The sequence below is a fragment of the Theropithecus gelada genome, unplaced genomic scaffold, assembly GCF_003255815.1.
Source record: "Theropithecus gelada isolate Dixy unplaced genomic scaffold, Tgel_1.0 HiC_scaffold_16158, whole genome shotgun sequence".
Classification (NCBI taxonomy): domain Eukaryota; kingdom Metazoa; phylum Chordata; class Mammalia; order Primates; family Cercopithecidae; genus Theropithecus; species Theropithecus gelada.
In genome coordinates, this window is record NW_020257944.1 from 1 (window position 1) to 10,320 (window position 10,320).

Here is a 10,320-nt window from a genome sequence, read left to right on the forward strand (position 1 = left end):
GATATTTCTCCGAATATTCAGGGAAACACAGGATGACATTATCCCAAATCTCCCAAAAAGTGTACACTCATTGTGTGATATGGTTCCTAATATCCGGAGGTGCAGAGGATGGTATTCATTCTCCTATCACAGGCTGTGTACACACAACCTGTGAAATTGTTCCTAATATCCTGAACAAAAGAGATGCTAATAATGGACACACATTGCAGGAGGGAGTAATTGGCTATTACGATCCACATCTCAGGAGGTGAGGCACTCCTCACGATATGGGGAATAATAGCAACCCCCCTCCCCACTGGCTATTATGATCCACATCACAGGGCAGTTCAGGACACCAGCTCTGCCCCAACTTTGACTCAGACAGTGGGTGTCATGGGACCACCTCAGGGTGGGTGGCAGCTCAGCTCGAAGGTATCCTTGCTGCCAAAGACCAACTGTTCCTGCTAGTTTGAATCTGGCCACAGGGTCTCTGTTTGTGAGACAGATGACCATGAGGCAGATACCCTGAAATCTAGCGACAGAGCTCAAAGTCCCATGAGAGGCACCATAACACGAAGACTTTGCAGACATACTAGCGAAGGCCGCAGCAGGCCCTGAGTGAGGAACAAGCTAACCAAGATCCTGGGGTTCTGCCACACAGCCCTTATACCAGGGACTGGAAACTGTTTCCCTAAAGAGCCAGGAGTCAGTATTTTCAGCTTTGCCAACTGATCTTTGCCTCAAGGATGCAACCCTGCCATGGCTGCATGACAGCAGCCTTCTGCAGGTGGCCTGTGAAGAGATAGGCATGACTGCACCCCCATCAAACTTTACTTATGGACATGGAAACTTCTCAGTGTCATGAAGTGTTATTTTTTTATTTGTTCAACCATTTGGAAATGTAAAATCCATTCTTGATTCACGGGCGACAAGAGCAGGCGGTGACAGGCCGCCCCTTGCCGACCTCTGGAATGAGTTTAGAGAAGGAAATGACAGGTTGGGCCAGCGCAGCCTCCTCACAGCGGATTCGCTGCAGGAGGGTCCTTCGTAGCAGCCACTTCCCATCCTTCATCTTGGCTTCAAGTGCAGCTCAGGTGGAGAAAGAGAGAACAGAACTGGCCTCAGCAACAAGAAGGAAGGAGATGCAGGGTCAAGCAGCCATGTGGATCCATCACACTTAACATTCACACCAAGCGGAGCACAGGCAGGACCAGCCCGGGGGGGCCGAAGTGGAGGCTCTCTGGGGTGGGGGACCTCTGGGTGGGCAAGATTCTCTACCTAAAACTCAAATAGAAGATCTACACAGCAGTAGTTACAGAAAACACACAGTAAGAAAAAGGCCAAAATAAAAATAGGACACCAGGTTTGGCCAACCGGGTCACACAAGCCAGTAGGTAAGAAAGCCCAGGAGGGCCCACCAGAGGAGCTGGGGGTTGGTTCCTGCCTGCAGGGGTCTGGGACACCCCATTCCAAAAGAGGAGGACCCAAGCTTTGGAGAGGAAGCTGTCAGAGTCACCCAGTGAGCTGTTCAGAGCTAGAGCCACACAGCAGGTGAGGAGCCCTGGCCATGTCCCCGTGTGCGCTGAGAAGCAGGGGTGGGGGCACACCCCCAGGGGCCGATGCAAACAGTGGACCGCGGGCCCTCCTCCTGCCCAGACGATGCTCAGCTCCCAAGGGACCACCAAGGCCTGGAACCCAGGGACACACCACCTGACCATCATGCCCAGGCCTCCTGAACCAGGCAATGTCCAGTAGAGGCAGGCAGTCTGGACTTGGGGCCAGGACAGTGGTGGATGGTCCTGCTAGGCAGGGCTCCTTCTCCCTAGCAGCTGGGCTGATTGCACTGTAGTTTTGGTTCTGGCAACATATTGTTGCCCACTTTGGCCACACCAGTCCCCGGCTCCCTGGCTAGGCCCAGTGCTGTCCAACCTACCTACACAGGCCCCACACACCCAGTGCCCACCAGGCTCTGTCAGCCAGGAGGACCCATGCTCATCCCCTGAAGTTTCTGTGGGAGCCTGCATCCCACAGGGACCCACAGCTCAGGGCCAACCTCCATGGGGGCCTCTTGGTTGTGGTGGCAGGGGTGAGGGGTAGTTGACCTCCAGCCCTCCCATCCTGGCCACTGTATTTTGTGGGGATCATTCAGTCCTGGGAGCTTCCTGGGGACCCGAGAAAGAAGAGAACAGGGTGGTCATGGCAGCCTCAGCCCCAGGCTCTTGGCCAGAAGTTGATAACGACCAATTGAGAGCAACCACTGAATTCAAGCCTCTTACAGATACAGGAGAAGTTGGCGAAGAACTGAATGTTGACCATTCTACGGTCATCCAGCATTTGAAGCTAATTGGAAAGCTGAAAAATCTTGATAAGTGGGTGCCTCATCAGCTGAGCAAATATTTTAAAAATCATCCTTTTGAAGTGTCATGTCTCTTGTTCTATGAAACAACATTGAACCATTTCTTGATCAGATTGTGACATGCCACAAAAAGTGGATTTCATACAACAGCCAGCTCACTGGTTGGACTGAGAAGAAGCTCCAAACCACTTCCCAAAGTCAAACTTGTACCAAAAAAAGGTCATGGTCACCGTTTGGTGGTCAGCTGCCGGTCTTCTGATCCACTACACTTTTTGAATCCTTGTGAAATCATTACATCTGAGGAGTATGCCAAGTTAATCGATGAGATGCATGGAAAACTGCAGCAACTGGAGCTGGCACTGGTCAACATGAAGGGCCCAATTCTCCACAATGCATGATCTCATGTCATACAACCAGGGCTTCAAAAGTTGAATAAACTGGGCTATGAAGTTTAGTCTCATCTGCCATATTCATCTGACCTCTCGCCAAACAACTACCACTTCTTGAAGCATCTTGACAACTTTTTGCAGGGAAAACACTTACACAACCAGCAGGATGAAGAAAATGCTTTCCAAGAGTTCATCGAACCCTGAAAGCACGGAATAAACAAGTTTATTTCTCATTGGCAAAAATGTGTTCAATGTAATGGTTTCTCTCTTTTTTTCTTTTTTTTTTTTAAGACCGAGTCTCACTCTGTCACCCAGGCCAGAGTGCAAAGGTGCAATCTCGGCTCACTGCAACCTCTGCCTCCTGGGCTCAAGAGATTCTCCTGCCTCAGCCTCTTGAGTAGCTGGGATTACAGGCACATGCTACCACACCCGGCTACTTTTTGTATTTTTAGTAGAGACGGGATTTCACCATGTTGGTCAGGCTGGTCTCAAACTCCTGACCTCCTGATTCACCCGCCTCAGCCTCCCAAAGTGCTGGGATTACAGGCGTGAGCCACTGTGCCCAGTCCATTGTAATGGGTTCTATTTTGATTAATAAAGATGTGTTGCAGCCTAATTATAAAAATTTAAAATTCACGGTCCAAAACCACAATTACTTTGGCACCAACCTAATAATAGAAGAATTAAAAGAGGCCTTTATATTAGAGAGCCCATGGATGATAAAGTCATAAAGAATATTACAATCTCCATAACCCACCAACTTGGTAACTTAGACCAACTGGATGAATTAAAAGACACAATCTATTAATACTAAAACATAGGAGAAATAGGTCATCTAAATATATTGATATCTATTTTTAAAATGGAATCAATGCCTAATAACCTTACAGAAAACCTATATATTCCAAAAATCTGACATTCTGTCATGTGATTCTAACTGGTGGGATTCAGGGATTTCCATTTTGATAAGAACATAGGTGAGTCACACACACTTACTTTTAGTGTTCATTGGTCAGGAAACCTATGTCCACTATAGGATACTGCAGAGCGAAGCATTTTGGAGAATTTAGGCAAGATAATATTATTTTCCGATTTAAGGGAAGACAACCAGTTTTATGTACAGTAATTCCTCATAATATCACAGGGGATACCATATTTAAACTTTGGGGTATCCCTAGGTATAATTCTTATTTGAGCCACATGTGAATTTCAGACACGGAGGCTGCCCAACTTTGGTGGCTTGCAACAGATGTGGAAGTTAATTCACAACCTACTTTGTGGAGGCATAAAATTCAATGAGCACTCATTTAGCTTTTTATTTTAAATATTATTTTTGTAAACTTTGCATTTCCAATTAGGTGAAATTTTAAACCTGTTTCAGTTCTTATCCCCTTCCCCCCCCCCCCCCGGAGACGGAGTCTTGTCCTGTCACCCAGGCTGAAGTGCAGTGGCATGGTCTTGACTCACTTCAACCTCCATCTCCCATGTTCAAGCAATTCTCCTGCCTCAGCCTCCCAAGTAGCTGGGATTACAGGTGCCCACCACCACGCCCGGCTAATTTTTGTATTTTTAGTAGAGATGTGGCTTCCCCACATTGGTCAGGCTGGTCTTGAACTCCTGATCTTGTGATCTGCCCACCTGAGCCTCCCAGAGTACTCAGATTACAGGCCTGAGCCACCGTGCCTGGCCTCTCCATTCTTTTTAGGCAGAGGGGAGCAAGGATTGCTTTAAGTTAGGAGGGACTCCCATGTACCCAACACATTTGTGTAAATTTCTTCCTTCAGAGTTCTTCGAATCAGCATCACCATTGTTAAAGGCCTCCCACATGGTAATAATTGTGCTACAGGGTTTTACGAACATGAAGTTTATGTTTGGCTGAATTAACCTCCTTGCTGTGGCACAAGGGTGACATAGGTGTTTTCACCAATTATGAAGCGGGTTCACTGTGCAACGGCTACCAACTTTTCTGAGTACAATGAGACCAAACACATTCATACATAAATTCCATGAAGTGAATTTATTACTTACAAATAGCAAACAAAAGACAACAGAAGTCTAGGATTCTATATGAACCGCTACTCCAAGATCAGGAAGGCTACCCAGAGCAGATGGATGGAGTTTTGACTATAAGTGCTTCACTTGCAGTACAACAGAGGGACCCCAGAAAGCAGCCTACCTTGGGTTTTCTCCCACGATGTGGTTTGCTGGACACAAGTGTTAAAGGCCGTTCTGTTTTGAGCAGGGACTCTAACAGAGCCTGGGCTGTTCTGACCAATGTCACTTGATTATCAGGATATTGCCTTCCCAGCATATCATACAGTTATCTTGAGAACTACCAGTAAGAAAGGGAGGAAAATGGCCCTGTACCCTTAAAACTGAAGGATCAGGATATTTGTTGTGACAGAGGCACAGACAGTAGCAACAGAGTGTTCTTGTGAGCCATCTACTAGTTCTCTTGACAGGAGCGTGGCACCTAACTGTCTTTCTCTTTCCTTTCAATGGAAACTGTTTCAGAATATTTTGAATATTTTGAGTTTCTATATCTACAGAGTTGAGGCACATTATCGCTGGCAGTGTAGACTCTCTGCATGGTTACAGGAAAGAGTTCAGGAGCCCATCAAGCCATATTGGAGGAGACCACCTAATCCTCCAGAGACTGTCATTCCATCTTCCTGGGGTTAGCTCCACATGCAGTAAGGCCATTATGTCTAAGGCCGGCAAGACTTGCCGTCCGAAGATTCGACTTTTGACATGCTGATAAGCAGCAGTGATAAGAGAAGCCCACACACTCGCTAGGAATTTTTCAATGAAAGCGGCTGAGACTCTTCTTCATATGCTTTGATAGGGGCTAATATCAAACTCTTTCTTCCCATTTTCTTTACTCATCAGTGACTGAACCATGAGGCACCTTAGATATACACCTCATCAGGAGGGTGTAGGGGAGAGCCGCAAGGGGAGCAGCAGCACAAGAAACAAACAAGGCCACTACTTCTGCATACATAATAACTATTGTCTTGGAGTGTACAATAATTAATAATGTCCACATGGCTGCCCTCAGCATACAGAGATGGTGACCAGAGTAGATGCAGGGACTACAGAGATACAGCCTGATCCTTGCTAATTAGGACTCAAGTATCAGCTTATGTGTTGCGCTTTTGTGCATTAATAAGGCAGGGCCTCAAAACTGCCTGCTAAGCACAGGCCAAATGTCATGCTGGGGTGTAATTAAACATTCATGTCTAGGAGATGAGAGCATTTTAGTGTGGGAGATGATGACAACACCTGAAGACCACAAAATGCTGTGCAGACCAAAGGGAAGGCCCATCGTCAGCTCACGGTTCTGACTCAGGTGACTGCTGATGTGTTACGGAACCGTCAGCCGACAGCAGGTAGGTCAAGTTGAGCAGGTGTCCTGCATGAGGGCTGGTCCATTTCGTTTGTGTTGCCAATTGTTTCAATAGCGTCTCATGCACCCCACTGGTGAGGAAGGAATGAGCACCCTAAGTTTACTGGCACCGTTAAACACGTAACATCTATTACTGAACAGATAAGCCAGACATCAGTTATTAATTACATTTAGGAGGATGGTGTAAGCTCCCACAGGCCCAAACAGGGATTAAGTTAGGAGCAGAGAGTGGTATAGCATGAAAAAAGTGAGGATGTTCCTTTTTTTTTTTTTTTTTGAGACAGAATCTCTCTCTATCACCCTTGCTGGAGCGCAGTGGTGTGATCTCAGCTCACTGCAAGCTCCGTCTCCCGGGTTTACGCCATTCTCCTGCCTCAACCTCTCTAGAAGCTGGGACTACAGGCACCGACCACCACACATGGCTTATTTTTTGTATTTTTAGTAGAGACGGGGTTTCACCGTGTTAGCCAGCATTGTCTTGATCTCCTGATCTCATGATTCACCGGCCTCGGCCTCCCTAAGTGCTGGGATTACAGGTGTGATCCATTGCACCCGGCCGAGGATGTTCCTTTGTTCCTACAGGAGTATGTGATTGGTTTGTCTATTGGCTGGTAGGGAACTGAATCATGTGACACTGACTGGTAAGACTGTAATACTCTAAAATACAATATATAAACTATCATATCATAATGGTGCAATACTATCTACTACAATGAGAAAGGCATCGATGAAAAGCCCAATGCTAACATATGTGACTGAGAGATTGAATGCTTCCTCCCTCAGATTGGTTACAACATATTGTCCTATCACAGTCCTCTCTCCTTCATTCAAAGTGAATGATCCAAATAATAGACAGAAATAATAAAGAATAAAGGGCAACAAATGCAAAGAACTTCCGAGATGATAGTCTATGGTAAAATTTATGTACTTAGGAATTAATACCATCTCATTATTAGCAAAAAATAAACATCTTTACATCAAGAGTAGTTTTTCCTTTAATAAAGAAAGGTGGAATGTGTATAATGAACAAGGGATAATCGAAATTTGCCAAATGAGGCTAGTAAGACTATCCCAACAATTCACAATCATTATTCACTGGTTCATTAATCACAGGACAATACACACAAATGAAACTTACCTGAACGGGTGCAGTGGCTCATGTCTGTAATCCCAGCACGTTGGGAGGCCAAGGTGGGCAAATCATGAGGCCAGGAGTTCAAGACCAGCCTAGCCAACATGGTGAAACCCTGTCTCTACTAAAAATACAAAGAATTAGCTGGACGTAGTGGCGAGAACCTGTAGTCCCAGCTACTCGGGAGGCTGAGGCAGGAGAATCACTTAAACCCAGGAGGCGGAGGTTGCAGTGAGCCGAGATTCACCACTGCACTCCAGCCTGGGCCCAACAGAGTGAGACTCCATCTCAAAAAAAGATAATAATGAAATTAAAAAATTAAACTTACCTTCATATTAGAAAACGTTAAAATTCAACCGTGAATCCAGCACATTATCAAATGAATAGACAAAAATTCTACCAACAAACTTAATATCATTATCTATGAAACTCAAGTACTACTGCTTAAAGAGCATTTACAGAACTCTCACCTCAAGGTTTCCCTGCAAAACAAGGTGAAATGCATACTCAAGACTCTTTAAGAATGAGCCACTGATAAAAACAATATACTTGTAACTTGTGTAACATTTCATACCTTTTTTTCAAACACTGCACCATAATTAATTTGCATCAGGCTTTCCAAATTAGAAAAGCTTCACTTATAGAACTTATTTCCCATGGGAGTTTTCACATGACTTTTCAAGTAAATGTGAAAACTGAAAATATTCTTGCAGTTTCTAAACTATTAGAGTTTTAATCTTGTGTACGTTCTTGTATTTACAAGGTCCAGCCAGCTACAGTGTGCATTTTCATATGTCCTTGAGTGGGTATGAGAGAAATGAAACATTCCCACATTCTGGACATTCATAGGGTTTTTCTCAGGAATGAGCTGATGTCTTCAAATGGAACTAAAACAACTGAAGGCCTTACCACAAATTTAGATTCAAAAGGCTTTTCTCCACTCTGAGTCTTCCCAAATCTTCAAAAACAGGAAAATCTGAAGGCTTGACCACATTTCCTACATTCTTAAGGTTTCTGTGCAATGTGAGCCTTTTCATGTTTATGAGGGAATGGGAAAGAGTATATGTTTTACCACATTTCTTACATTCAAGGGGCTTTATTTATTTATTTATTTAGTTAGTTATTTTCTCTAATTTTGAGATACAGTCTCACTCTGTCACCAGGCTGGAGTGCAGTGGTACAATCTCGGATCCCTGCAACCTCCGCCTCCTGGGTTCAAGCGATTCTCCTGCCTCAGCCTCCTGAGTAGCTGGGATTACAACCATATGCTCCCACACGCAGCTAATTTTTGTATTTTTAGTAGAGACGGGGTTTCACCATGTTGACCAGGATGGTCTCGATCTCCTGACCTCGTGATCTGCATGCACAGGGCTTTCCCCCAACACCCCATGGCTTTTTATGTCCTTGAAAAAGAACTAAGACGACTGAAATGTGCCACCATGCCCAGTTAATTGTTTTGGTTTTTTGTTTTTTTTTGAGATGGAGTCTCGCTCTGTCGTCCAGGCTGGCGTGCAGTGGTGCAATCTCGGCTCACTGCAAGCTCCGCCTCCCAGGTTCACACCCTTCTCCTGTCTCAACCTCCTGAGTAGCTGGCTTGAGCCAGCATGCCCGGCATTATTTTATTTTTTCTAGAGACAGGGTTTCACCATGTTGCCCAGGTTGTTTCACATTGTTTTAATCCGGGCTGGTTATGAACTCCTGGGCTCAAGCAATACACTCACCTTGGCCTCCCAAAGTGCTGGGATTATAGGCTGAGTCACCACACCCAGCCTCTATATCATGACTTCTTTCATAGCGAGTAAGATGGCTGGAACGAATGTAGGCTTTACCGCATCTCTTACATTCATAGGGTTTTTCTCCAGTATGAATTCTTTCGTGGAGGTGAAGGGAACTGAGACGACTGAAGGCTTGATCACATTGTTTACATTCATAGGCTTTCTCTCCAGTATGAGTACTTCTATGGTTACATAGGGAACTCAAATGACTAAAGGCTTTGCCACATTGTTTACATTCAAAGGGTCTCTCTCCAGTATGAATGCTTCCATGGTAACGAAGGGAAGTGGAACAGCTGAAGGCTTTATCACATTTGGTAGATGTATAGGGTCTTTCTCCAGCGTGAGTCCTTTCACGCATCTTAAAATAACAAGAAAATCTGAATGCTTTCCCACGTTCCTTACATTCCTAGGGTTTCTCTCCAGTGTCAGTTCGTTCATGTATTACACAACAACCGGAAACAGTGAACGCTTTACCACACTGTTTACATTTATAGGGTTTTTCTCCTGTATGAGTTCTCTGATGTCTTTCAAATGAATTGAGAAAATAAAACACTTTCCCATATATCGTACAGTTATAACTGGATTTCCACTGTACATTATCATGTATCTTCTAACACCTGGAACAGAAAAGAAGAATTTCCCACATTGTTCACATTTATATTGCTTCTCTCCATATAGTTTGTATCCTGAGTGAGCTAGGATGTGCTTATTAAGGAGGGAATGATGTACAAAGACTTTTCCACAAACACTGCATTCACATTTTTTTTTAATCCAGTAGAAATGTTCTCATTCAGATCAAGATTTGGAACTTGGCTGACAACTTGTCCATACTGTCTACCTTCTTTGCTTTCACACAGTCTCTGTATCACATGATTTCTGTAAAAAATATGACAAGCACATTGTTATTGGTTGGTTTAATAACTTTCTACTTATTAATAGGTCTTGGGCTTACACTGCTCCCAATACCAAGGAAAATGCATTGTTATTATTATATTTTTTTGCCATGATTGAATTATTTGAAAGTAAATGGGTTACTATTGAAAACACAGCTACCACCTGCATGGCTATGACCAAATTAGTAACATTCATATACACATTTTTGTAGTGCTACTTTCAAGTAAACTGTTTTCCAAACACTGACTGCTACACTGAAGTCCGTTACATTTTGGGTGAAATTTTTCTTAAAAAAAAAAAAAAAAATTCAAGTGACTCTTATTTGTTTTGGTTGCTTGTTTCTAAGTTCATGACAAGCTAAGATTCCTTCAGAGGACTTTATTTCCTCT

General features: G+C 44.2%; 1 pseudogene; it reads right to left on the reverse strand.

Annotated features, from left to right (window-relative positions):
- Window positions 1–8,966: 8,966 nt before the first annotated feature.
- On the reverse strand, window positions 8,967–9,913 carry LOC112617398 (annotated as a pseudogene).
- Between the last annotated feature and the right edge of the window lie 407 nt (window positions 9,914–10,320).